The 13,375-nt window shown below is 42.7% G+C and overlaps 1 pseudogene; it reads right to left on the minus strand.

The window, feature by feature from the left end:
• Positions 1–6,658: 6,658 nt before the first annotated feature.
• LOC134759933 (cell division cycle protein 27 homolog) lies at positions 6,659–9,077 on the minus strand (annotated as a pseudogene).
• Between the last annotated feature and the right edge of the window lie 4,298 nt (positions 9,078–13,375).

The following is a 13,375-nucleotide window of genomic DNA, read 5'->3' on the forward strand; positions in this document are numbered from 1 at the left end:
TTTTGTATTTTAAGTAAAGATGGGATTTCACCAAGTTAGTCAGTATGGTCTCGATCTCCTGACCTCGTGATCCACCCGCCTCAGCCTCCCAAAGTGCTGGGATGACAGGAATGAGCCACCGCGCCCAGCCTGTCTCTCTCTTTCTTTCTTTCCTCTCTCTCTCTCTCTCTGTGTGCCTATCTTCTGTCTTACTCTCTTCTCTGCCTGTCAGTCTCTCTCTGTCTGTCTCTCTCCCTCTCTGTCTGTTTCTCTCTCTCTCTCTCACTCTCGCTCTCTCTGTCTCTCTCTCTTGCTGTTTCTCTCTGTCCGTCTCTGTCTGTCTCTTTGTCTGTCTCTCTCTTTCTTTCTCTCTGTCTCTGTCTCTCTCTCCCTCTGCCTGTCTCTCTCACTGTGTCTCTCTTCTATCTTACTCTCTTTCTCTGCCTGCCTGTCTCTGTCTCCCCCACTCTTTCTGTTTCTCTCTATATATCTCTCACTCTCTCCATCTCTCTCTGTCTGTTTCTCTCTGTCTCTGTCTTTCTCTGTCTGTCTCTGTCTCTCTCCCTCCCTGTCTGTCTGTTTCTGTCTCTTTCTCTATCTCTGTCTCTCTCTGTTTCTCTCTGTCCATCTCTGTCTTTCTCTGTCTGTCTCTTTGTCTGTCTCTCTCTTTGTCTCTGTCTCTTTCTCTCTCTCTCTGCCTGTCTCACTCACTGTGTCTGTCTTCTGTCTTACTCTCTTTCTCTGCCTGTCTGTCTGTCTCTCTCTCCCTCCCTTTCTCTCTCTCTCTCTGTCTCTCTCTTTCTGTTTCTCTCTGTCTGTCTCTGTGTGTCTGTCTGTTTCTGTCTTTCTCTGTCTCTCTCTCTGTTTCCTCTCCGTCTGTCTCTGTCTGTCTGTCTGTCTCTCTCTCTGTCTCTCTCCCTCCCCGTCTGTCTGTTTCTCTCTGTCTCTGTCTCTGTCTCTCTCTCTTTCTGTCTGTTTCTCTCTGTCTCTCTCTGTCCATCTATGTCTTTCTATGTCTGTCTCTTTCTCTGACAGTCTGTCAGACCCCCCATGACGGAGAGGGCCCTACCCCTTCCACGAAAGTGAGAAGGACCTGCTTAGAGAGGCCGAGAGGAATCGAGACAGACAGGCCTTGCTACGCTTCACCACTCGGTGTATGATTTTGGGAGGTCGAGGCCGGGTCCCCACTTGGATGGAAGGGGCATTTTCAGACTTTTCTCTCTGTCACATGTGGCGTCCCTACTTCTCGTATTTCCCTGATAAGCTCCTCGACTCAAAAATACATGGTTAAGGCCAGGCGTGGTGGCTCATGTCTGTCATCCCAGCACTTCCGGAGGCCGAGGCGGGGGATCACTTGAGGTTGGGAGTTCGAGACCAGCCTTGCCACCATGGTAAAACCCCGTCTCTACAAGAAATACTAAACTGAGTCAGGCATGGTGGGGTATGCGCCTGTAATGCCAGCTACTTGGGAGGCTGAGGTGGGAGAATCACTTGAACCTGGGAGGCGGAGACTGCAGTGAGCCGAGATCGTGCCACTGCACTACAGCCCAGGCTGTAGAGTGAGTAGGACTCTCTCTCTAAACAAATAAATAAATAAATAAATGAATAAATAAATAAATAAATGCATTCTTTTCCATGCTGACTGACACTTGCACACATCGGTTGTCTTCGGGCATCATCTAGCGGCCACTGTTCTTGAAAGTCTAGGTGACATGGAGGGAGATCTTGCTTACTTCACTGAGCCTGGGCAACGGGTTTCTCTCTCTCCCTTCTGGAGGTCCCTCCCTCTCTCCCTGGTTGCCTAGGGAACCTCCGCCCTGGCGGGGGCCCTATTGTTCTTTGATCAGCGCTTTAGTTTTCTTTGTGTGTTGGTTTCTTTCATGCGCGTAGACTCTTCTACTTGGGTTATAGGAGGGGTCACTTTAATTTTCAAGTTGCCTCCCGGCTCCCCCCACTACCCACGTCCCTTTACCTTCATTTAGTGAGTCAGTTAGGTGGGTTCCCCCCAAACCCCCCACCCCCCGCCTCCCAACACCCTGCTTGGAAACCTTCCAGAGCCACCCTGGTGTGCCTCCGTCTTCTCTCCCCTTCCCCCACCCCTTACCGGCGATCTCATTCTTGCCAGGCTGACATTTGCAACAGTGGGCATCAGGCCTCACTCGGTGGCCACCATTTTTGAAGATGGGGGTGGCACGGTCCCACTTCCCTGGAGGGAGCTCGGGCTGATGGCATAGCCCTTGACCCGCGTGGGCAAGCGGGCGGGTCTGCTGTTGTGGGGTTTTTCCCCCCACTTCCCTCCTCAGGCCTCCCTCCCTACGAAAGCTTCACCCTGGCTGGGTCTCCATCACCTTTTATCATGATGTTTTAGTTTCTCCGCCCATCAGCCAGTAGTTTCACAATGGGAATGGCATCACAGCTCTAGTCTGGGCGTTGTTAGTATTTGCCCATAATAGAAACGTTTTCTGAAAACTAATACTTTGCTCACTTAAGATTTCCAGGGACGGTGCCTTGGCCCGTGTTTGTTGTTTTGTTTTGTTTTGTTCATGTTTTTCCTTTTTCGTATGTATTTCTTTTCAGGTGAAGTAGAAATCCCCAATTTTCAGGAAGACGTATCTTTTCCCCAAGACACGTTAGGTGCTGTTTTCTCCTGTTGTTAACTAGCACTTTTGTGAATCTCTCAACGTGTAGTGAGAGCCGGTTGATTTTTACTTCAGAACATCTTATTTTCTAGAAATCCATAAGCGAATGCTGCTGCTGCTCTTGCTGCTGCTGCTGCTGCTCTTGTTGCTGTTGTTGTTGTTTTCAAAGCACACCCTGGCCACCCTTTATGGAATCAAAAGCCTTATAAAATATGTGTAATTATTTCCTGACCACGCCATTCCTCCTCCTGTCTCTGACTCTCTGTCTCTTTCTCTGTCTCTCTCTCTCTGCCTGTCTATTTTTTTCTCTCTCTCTTTGCCTGTCTCTCTCACTGTGTCTGTCTTCTGTCTTAATCCCTTTCTTTGCCTTTCTGTCTCTCTCTCTCCCTGTCTGTCTGTTTCTCTCTGTTCGTCTCTGTCTTTATCTCTGTCTGTCTCTTTCTTTCTCTCTGCCTCTCTGTCTCTGTGTGACTCTTTCTCTGCCTGTCTCTCTCACGGTATTTGTCTTCTCTCTTTCTTTCTCTGCCTGCCTCTCTCTCTCTCTCTTTCTCTCTCTCTGTCTCTCTCTGTCCATCTCGCCTTTCTCTGTCTGTCTCTTTTTCTGTCTGTCTGTATCTCTCTTTCTGTCTTTGTTTCGCTGTCTCTGACTCTCTCACTGTGTCTGTCTTCTGTCTTATTCTCTTTCTCTGCCTGTCTGTCAGTATCTCTCTCTCTCTCTCCCTGTCTGTCTGTCTCTCTCTCTCCCTGTCTGTCTGTTTTTTTCTCTCTCTTTGCCTGTCTGTCTCTCTGTCTCTGTCTCTCTGTCTCTCTCTCTTTGTGTCTGTCTTCTGTCTTACTGTCTTTCTCTTCCTGTCTGTCTGTCTCTCTCTCCTTGTCTGTTTCTCTCTGTCTCTGTCTCTGTCTGTCTCTCTCTCTGTCTGTTTCTGTCTCTTGCTCTGTCTGTCTCTTTCTCTCTCTGTCTCGTTCCCTCTGTCTGTCTTTCTCTTTCTTTCTCTCTGTCTCTCCAACTGTCTCTGTCTCTGTGTGTGTGTGTGTCTGCTTTCTGTCTTACTCTCTTTCTCTGCCTGTCTGTCTGCCTGTCGATCTGTCTCTCTCTGTCTATCTCTCTCTCTTTCTGCCTCTGTCTCTCTTTCAGTTTCTCTCTGTCTCTTTCCATCTGTGTCTTTCTCTGTGTCTTTATCTCTCTGTCTCTCTCTGTCTTTCTCTCTTTGTGTATCTTTGTTTCTCTCTATCTGTCTCTCTGTCTCTGTCTCTGTGTCTCTCTCTCTCTCTTGCTCGCTCACTCTCTGGCTCTCTCTATCTCCCGCCCTCTCTTTCTTGGAAAAATAAGTTCAAGTACATCTAATCTAATCCATTACCACGGCCTGAATTCTTAACTTTAGACATCCCAGATGTGATCTCCGTACAAAATGCTGTACAGAACTGCAGAGTTGATTTCTGGACTTGGATACCTCATAGATAGTACATATTAATAAAGATCCAACCCTAAAATCTGGGTTTGCCTCTAGCTCGACTGTCTCAAAAAATCATACCTCTCTTCACCTAGGATGCTGGGAGGGTTTTCTCAATGTGCATCTGCTCATGTCCTTCATGACCTTTGACCAAGCCCTGTCCCTTCTGTCTGAAATATGTATCTGCAAACACTTCTCTCCATTTCCACAACTACCCACGGCCCATTGTGGAACCACTGGCTCTTTGAAAAAAAATCCCAGAAGTGGCTTTGGCTTTTTGGCTAGGAGGTCTAACCCTGCTGAGAACTTTCCTGCCCAGGATTCTGTGTGAACAAAAGTGCTTCTGATGGGAGCTGGGATCCTCAGGACCATGCTTGCTAGCTCTGGATGAGTCTCTGGAAGGACGCACGGGACTCCACAAAGCTGACCTGTCCCACCGAGGTCAAATGGATACCTCTGCATTGGCCCGAGGCCTCCAACTTACATCACTGTCACCAACCGTTACCTTCAGCATCCTTGTGAGCCTGGCCAAGGCCCCGACTCCAGGGAGACTCTTGGGAGCCTGGCCTTCATCAGCTAAAGTCCAAAGGGATGGTGACTTCCACCCACAAGGTCCCCACTGAACTGCAAAGATGTGGAGCGTAGGTCAGAGAGGGGACCAAGAGGGGAGACGTCCTGACAGGCAATGAGTTCCCTAGGCTCTGGCCACCCCACTCACGTCCCATGTACTGAGCACCCACGGGACACCACCGCTTTATCCCCTCCTCTGTCCACAGCCACCACAACGCCACCCCACAACCCAGGCACACACACTGGTGGTTACAAAACCACACGGCCTGAATAGAGCCTGACGGAGTGAGAGCTCATTTCACGAAGCGGGGGGGGTGGGTTGGGGTGGTGTGGGATGGGGGTTGGGGGTCTGTAGAGAGCCTGATTCTCCCTCGTGAGTGGCTACAGGATACAAATGAATATCACTTCTTGGGCGGAGGGGCTTCTTTAGGCCGTCACGTTTGCCTTCAACGTTTGTGGGACTGTCTCTCAAACCCTTCCTTGAGGCCACAAAATAGATTCCACCCCACCCATCAACGTTTCCCCGGCTACTGGATGTATCCTGTCAAGAGACCTGAGCCTGACACGTTGAGTTAAACACCTTTATTGGCTTTCTGTGTTTGTTTGCTTCTGAGATGGAGTCTTGTTCTGTCCCCCCATGGCTGGAGTACAGTGGCGTGATCTCAGCTCACTGCAACCTCTGTCCCCTGGGTTAGAGTGATTCTCCTGCCTCAGCACCACCACACCTGGCTCATTTATTTATTTTTCGTAGACACGCGATTTGACCCTGTTTCATTGGTTTTCACTGGAGATTCTAGATTTGAGTCACACCTCATTGTGTGCCATATAATGACTTCTTTTTTTTTAAAGCACAATATATCTGCTTTATTTGAGTGGCTTTGTATATCGTTATAATTGTGTTATAGATGAAGAAAAGGTATTAAACATGGTGCTAATGATAGTGAAAGTGAAAAGAAAAGAAAGACTACCTATTTTGTAGATAGAACAAAGTTGCTCAGTATTTAGAGTTACCTAAATACGTCAGCATTTAAACTCCTCCTACTAAAAGCTTGCCAGTCTGAATAATCCTCCTTTAAACACAATTTTGATATGGATAAGGTTTTTAAGAATGTGACTCCTGCGGAATAGCTGGACAGACAATACACATTTAAAAAAGAACAGCACAAGGATCCACCAGACTTGGGAAAAAAATCAAAAACAACACAAGCCTTATGAAGAACTGAGTTCTTAAAATATTATGGAGAACATAGCTATTGGAAGAGATGGCAATATTGGCAAGTTGATTGTTACATTGGTTAGCAATAGCTAGCACTATTTTTCTGGCAATCTTTCAGGCACTGCAACTACTACTGCAAAATGATATATAATCCATTAAACAACATAATCACAAATCAAAAAATATTTTAGTAATATAATGCTTCAGATTTAGAAGCAAATCAAGTGTTAAAACTCAACTGCTATATTAACTAACCCCAAAGATAACTGTATCTGACAAAAAAGCTTCTGCAGAGTTACTACTTCAGAATTATACTTTCTCTTGATATTTATTTTATTTTATTTTTATTTTATTTTTTTCTTGAGACAGCGTCTCACTCTGTCGCCCAGGCTGGAGTGCAATGGCATAACCTTGGCTCACTGCAACCTCCACTTCCCAGGTTCAAGCGATTATCTTTCCTCAGCCTCCTGAATAGCTGGGACTACAGACGCCTGCCACCATGCCCAGCTAATTTTTATACTTTTAATATAGGCGGGGTTTCACCATATGGTCTCGATCTCTTGACGTTGTGATCTGCCCACCTTGGCCTCCCAAAGTGCTGGGATGACAGGCATGAGCCACCATGCCTTGCCTTCTCTTGATATTTAAACTTTTAAGTCAGTCCAGAGAAATACAATAAATGTCAACCGTAAGTATGGTGTTGAGGCAGAAGTAAGACCAAACTTTTTCATATGTTATTCAGTTGATAACAATATGACCTGGGTAGTAATTTCCTATGTGTCTACTTATACACAAATACAAAAAAGTAAAACAGAGATACTGCTAAATAAAGAATACATTAAGTTCTTAATAGTAACTCAATAAACTGGAACATTGTCAAAAAGCAACTAGTGAACTTTTTCATTGTTTTTTCTATTATCCAATAAGTGAATTATGCTATTCCTTTCCAATTTCCCAAGCACTTTTTGTCCCAATCACCATTTTTGTGTTCGAAGAAAATGTAACAAATCAAGTAACAAAACTAAACAAGCAAACAAACAAAACACAACTACAGTATCTGCAAAAGTTTTGTAGAAGACTGAAACTGTTGAGTATAAGCATCTCGTATTCTATTATCATTAGTTAACTGAAGAGTTTGTTAAAGACATACATTTCATAAAAAAAGTTAGTTTGAAGTTATTGACCAGTAGGTACCATTCGTAAGTATTAGTAACAAAATTCATGACAATAAAGAGCTATCTAACAAGATAAATTAGTTACTACCAGCACCATCAACAAGACTTTGTCTTTACAATTCATTACCACTTACCATGCATTGTAATGTCTAGGATTGACTCTGATAGCATTTCAAAAACAAGCTAATGCTTTGTCCAATTCTTCAGTTAAGACAAACCCTAGCCCTAATAAAGTATAGGCATAAGCATAATTTGGTTCCACTTGGATAGCTCTCTGGAAGAATTTATTTGCAATATTGTGTTCCCGTTGCAGACTGAAACAGTTCCCTGCAGCACACCAGGCCTCTGGCGAATTTTTATCCATCTCTGTTAAGTCTTTTGACAGAAATGAAAGAGCGACATCTTTTTGAAGATGCCAAAGTTTTGTAGAGTAGATTTCCATGCCTTCGACTCTATAATTCTCAATCCTTCTAACCTCTGAGAATATTCTTTCAGCTTGCATGTACTCTGAAAGTTCAAAATAGGACCTTCCAATTTGGCACAGTACCCAACCAGTATTGAAGTGGTGAGAAGGTAGATGGCTCGAAATATTTATAGCCTCTTTGCAGTGGTATGAACATAAAGCTAAATAACCTTTCCCCCTTTCATGAAGAAGGCTCATCAAGCCTTCTGCTGCTGCTTTTTGTAGATTAAAAGCCTGAATCTGAGGTGTGATTGTGGATATTTCCTATTCTGAATTGATGGAAGAGTCCAATTTTGTAATTTCCAGGTTGTCATTTATATTAGATTGAGTTATTCCTCTTTTATTAGTTTTACTTTTTGTTTTTCTGTTTGGGATTTTAGGTGGAAACTTCATTTTTAATTTCTTCCTAATCTCCTTGGTTGTGGAACTGTCACTAGTAAAGACTCATGAACTTCTTCGATGCAGTGCATTTGGGAGAGATGTCATAGTGGGGCTCATTACCTGAGTTGTTGTAGTTATTTATGGACCAGAACTTTCTGTTAGTGAAAGAATTGGAGTGACCTCTCGGCTATTTCCACTCTGCGAGAAGACAGATTTTGCTCCAGTTTGGCCAATTCTGGCAACAGACTTTTTTGAAGGGACTCCAGTGGATGGCACATCAATTACAGAAGGTGTATTACTGTAGTTTTGTAAATAAGATCTATCTCCAGGACTTGGGGTTTCTAATGGCAAAATCCCAAAACTTGGGGTAAATGGACTAAGAGCTGCTGGTCCTGTTAATAAACTTCGACCAGTTTTTGGTTTATTTTGAACCTGTTTAGATAATATGGAAGTTCCTATTCCCAGTGGGATAGTTTCAGGTGAAATTACAGCTGAATCAATAAAAGACACTGGGGAACCTGTATTCAACGAATACTTTGAATTGGAAGATTCTAAATTGACTCTGTTTAATTCAATTGTGTCCTGGGGTATTTCCATAAGAATGGTCTCAGGCTGTCTGTGACATAAACTGTGATTAGGTACTTGTGTTGTGCAAGAGTTGGGCAGAGAGTTGCTAAAGTTCTGTAAAGATGTGAATTTACATGTTTGGTCAGGATCTGGCTTTTCATCTATTTCACATAATGATTCAAAGGGATAACAGAGGAAAGGATTTAAACTAAGTCTCTTTTGGAAACATTCTTATCCTTTGGCAAGCCGATCTGTCTTGCAATATACACATCCTAACAATGGAAGGGGAAAGCAAACTGAATCACCAAACTCAGTAGCAATATCATCATGGCTTTTCTCCTTATTAAACACTCCACCAGATAAGATTTGTTCCCAGTCTGCAAGCTTACTGAGATCAACACAACATTTTGCAAGCAGGTATTTGCATTGTGGTGTAGGACAACTGTGTCTTTTCAAGAGTCTATATGCTTTATAGCCCTTTCCTGGGAGGTAAGAACAGGTCGCCATTAAAAACAAGGCTTCTTCTGAGTGTACTTCTGCATAAAGGCGTTCTGTGAGGAAAACCCCATCTCGGTAAGCATAGTGGTTTAGTGCTTGCCATATAGCAGCCTGGAAGGGTTCCTGCAGCACTGTCATCCTCGAGGCAAAGGCCCAATTTCTGCAGTGCCTCAGGAAACCCCCACCCCACCCACCCCCCCTCCCCCCTGTAGCGGCTCCGGCCCGGCCACCCTCGGCTCATTTAAATTCACCAGTTACCGGGGAATGGGGGTGGCCGACCCAGAATGACTTCTTTATCCTGCCGACTCTGGAAAGCCCGGCCCCTTGTGATCCATTGCAAAGCGAATGTCACCTCATGTTTGGGAAACAGATCCACTCCCAAATTCAGTGGAGGGATGTGGCATGTAGGACAAAGGACTCTCTTCCTTCTGATTTGGTCTGCACAGCGGGGCCTAGGGCTGGAGTCCTCTCTGTGAGGACTGCTGACTCCCTCTACCTTGGGTTCCATTGGCCCCACCCTGGGACATGGGTCTTGGCAGATTCTGGCCCTTCCTGGCCCTTAAGTTGCTGTCAGAAACCCCATCTCGTGTTCGGATGCCCCGAATAACTGTGGCTCGTGCCTCTCTTGAAACATTGGAAATCTCTCCTCTACACATGGTCACCTAAAACCTCAGGAGCTCGGGACACACATCTGCCATCCACCTCACTGCTTTCGGGAGAGAATGCTGAGAGTCTTTTGCCAACTCTCTCTTGACTTGAGTTCTTCATGGGTGTGTGGTTAAGACGTAGTGAGACCAGATGTATCAACTCAGGCCGGGTGCTGGTGGGTCACACCTGTAACCCCAACACTTTGGCAGGCCGAGACTGTAGGATACCTTGAGGAATAGCTTAACCCTGGGGAGGTTAAGGCTGCAGTGTGTGAGCCATAATGGAGTAATTTGGATCCAGCAGTTTTCTAAACAGTCATTTTGTAGAATCTGCAAAGAGATATTTCTGAGCTCATTGAGGCCTATGGTGAAAAGGGAAATATTTTCGAATAAAAAGAAAACAGAAGCTTTCTGAGAAACTTCTTTTTGATGTGTGTATTCATCTCACAGTGTTGAAACTTTTTTATTGAGCAGTTTGGAAACAGTCTTTTTGTAAAATCTGCAAAGGGATATTTATTAGCCATTTGAGACCTAAGGTGAAAAAGAGATATCTTCACATATAAACTAGGCAGAAGCATTCTGAGAAAGTTCTTTCTGATGTGTGCATTCATCTCACAGAGTTGAACCTTTCTTTTGTTTGAGCAGTTTGGAAACAGTCTTTTTTTAAAATATGCATATGGATATTTGTGAGCCCTTCACAGCCTATGATGAAACAGGAAATACCTTGACATAAAAACTAGACAGAATCTTTCTGAGAAAATGCTTTGCAAAGTGTGCTTTCATCTCACAGAGTTTAACTTTTCTTTTGATTGAGCAGTTTCTGAACAGTCTTTTTGTAGAATCCACAAATGGATATTTGCAGCGCTTTTAGGCCTATGGTGAAAACGGAAATATTTTCACAAAAACACTAAAAAGCAGCTTTCTGAGAATCTTCTTTGTGATGCCTGGATTCATATCACAGAGCAGAACCTTTCTTTTGATTGAGCAGATTGGAAACAGTATTTTTGTACAATCTGCAAATGGATATTTCTGAGCCGTTTGATGCCTGTAGTGAAAAAGAATTATCTTCACATAAACACTAGACAGAATCATTCCGAGAAACTTCTTCCTGATGTGTGCATTCATCTCACAGAGTTGAACCTTTCTTTTCATGGAGCAGTTTGGAAACAGTCTTTTTGTAGTATCTGCAGAGGGATAATTGTGAATGGTTTAAGGACTATGGTGAAAAAGGAAATAGCTTCACAAAAAAACTAGACAGAAGCATTCTGAGAAACTTCTTTTTTATGTGTGCATTCATCTCACACAGATGAATATTTCTTTTCATTGAGCAGTATGGAAAGAGTCTTTTGGTTCAATCTGCAAAGGGATATTTCTGAGCAGTTTGAGGCCTATGGTGAAAAAGTAATATATTCACATAAAAACTAGACAGAAGCATTCTTAGAAACTTCTTTTTTATGTGTGCATTCACCTCACAGGGTTGAAACTTTCATTTCGTTGAGAAGTTCAGAAACACTCTTTTTGTAGAATCTGAAAGGGATAATTTTGAGTCCATTGAGGCCTCTGGTGAAATAGGAAATATTGTTACATAAAAACTAGACAGAAGCTTTCTGAGAAACTTCTTTGTGATGTGTGCTTTCATCTCACAGAGTGGAGCCTATCTTTTGATTTAGCAGATTGGAAACAGTCCTTTTGTTGTATCTGCAGAGGGATATTTGTGAACGGTTTGAGGCCTATGGTGAAAAAGGAAATACCTTCACATACAAAGTAGACATAAGCATTCTGGGAAACTTCTCTGTGATGTGTGCATTCAACTCACAGAGGTGAACCTTTCTGTAGATTGAGCAGTTTGGAAACAGTTCTTTTTTAGAATCTGCAAAGGGATATTTCGGAGCCCATTGAGGCCTAGGATGAAAAAGAAATATCTTCACATAAAACTGGATAGATGCATTCTGAGAAACTTCTTTGTGATGTGTCCATTCATCTCACAGAGTTGAACCTTTCTTTGGATTGGGCAGTTTGGAAACAATCTTTTGGAAGAATCTGCAAAAAATATTTGTGAGCTCTTTATTGCCTACGGTGAAATAGGAAATATCTTCACATAAAACTAGACAGAAGCTTTCTGAGAAACTACTTTGTGATATGTGCTTTCACCTCACAGAGTTGAACCTTTCTTTTGAATGAGCAGTTTGGAAACACTCTTTTTGTAGAGTCTGTAAATGGATATTTGGAGCACTTTGAGACCCATGGTGAAAAAGGAAATATCTTCATATAAAAACCAGACAGGAGCATTCTGAGAAACTTCTTTGTGATGGGTGTATTCATCTCACAGATTTGAACATTTCTTTGGATGCAGCAGTTTGGAAACAGTCTTTTTGTAGTATCTGCAGAGGGATATTCATGAGCAGTCTATGACCTATGGTTAAAAAGGTTATATCTTCACAAAAAAAACTCGACAGATCTGTTGTGAGAAACTTCTTTGAGATGTATGCATTCAACTCACAGAGTTGAACATTTCTTTGGATTAAGCAGTTTTCTAAACAGTCCTTTTGTACAATCTGCAAAGGGATATTTCTGAGCCCATTGAGGCCTATGGTGAAAAAGGATATATCTTCACATGAATGCTAAACAGAAGCTTTCTGAGAAACTTCTTTGTGATGTGTGCATTCATCTCACAGTGTTGAAACTTTCTTTTGATTGAGCAGTTTGGAAACAGTCTTTTTGTACAAGCTGCAAAGGGATATTTCTGAGCCATTTGAGGCCTATGGTGAAAGAGAAATATCTTCACATAAAAACTAGACAGAAACATTCTGAGAAATTTCTTTGTGATGTGTGCATTCATCACACATATTTGAACCTCTCTTTTGATTGAGCAGTTTGGAAACAGTCTTTTTTTAGAATATGCAAAAGGATATTTGTGAGCCTTTTCAGGCCTATGGTGAAATAGGGAAAATCTTCAAATAAAAACTGGACAGAAGCTTTCTGAGAAACTTATTTGTCATGTGTGCCTTCATCTCACAGAGTTGAACTTTTCTTTTGATTAAGCAGGTTGGAAACAGTCTTTTTGTAGAATCTGCAAATGGATATTTGCAACGTTTTATGCCTATGGTGAACAGGAAATATTTTCACATAAAAACTAGACAGAAGCATTCTGAGAAACTTCTTTGTGATGTGTGCATTCATGTCACAGTGTTGAAACTTTCCTTGGATTAAGCAGTTTGGAAAGAGTCCTTTTGTAGCATCTGCAAAGGGATATTTGTGAGCCCATTGAGGCCTACGGTGAAATAGGAAATGTCTTCACATAAAAACTAGACAAAAGTTTTCTGAAAATCTTCTTTGTACTGTGTGCTTTCATCTCAAAGAGTTGAACCTCTCTTTTGATTGAGCAGTTTAGAAACACTCTTTTTGTAGAATCTGCAAAGGGATATTTGGAATGCTTTGAGGCCTATGGTGAAAAAGGAAATATCTGCACATAAAAACTAGACAGAAACTTCTGAGAAACTTCTTTGTGATGCGTGCTTTCATCTCAGATTTGGACCTTCCTTTTCATTGAGCAGTTTGGCAACAAGTCATTTTGTAGAATCTGCAAAGGGATATTTGTGAGCAGTTTGAGGCCTATGGTGAGAAAGTAAATACCTTCACATAATACCTAAACAGAAGTATTTTGAGAAAACTCTTTGTGATGTTTGCATTCATCTCACTGAGTTGAAACATTCTGTTCATTGAGCAGTGTGGAAACATACTTTTTGTGCAATCTTCAAAGGAATATCTGTTTGCGGTTTGAGACCTATG

Source organism: Pongo abelii, chromosome 15 (genome assembly GCF_028885655.2).
Source record: "Pongo abelii isolate AG06213 chromosome 15, NHGRI_mPonAbe1-v2.0_pri, whole genome shotgun sequence".
Lineage (NCBI taxonomy): Eukaryota > Metazoa > Chordata > Mammalia > Primates > Hominidae > Pongo > Pongo abelii.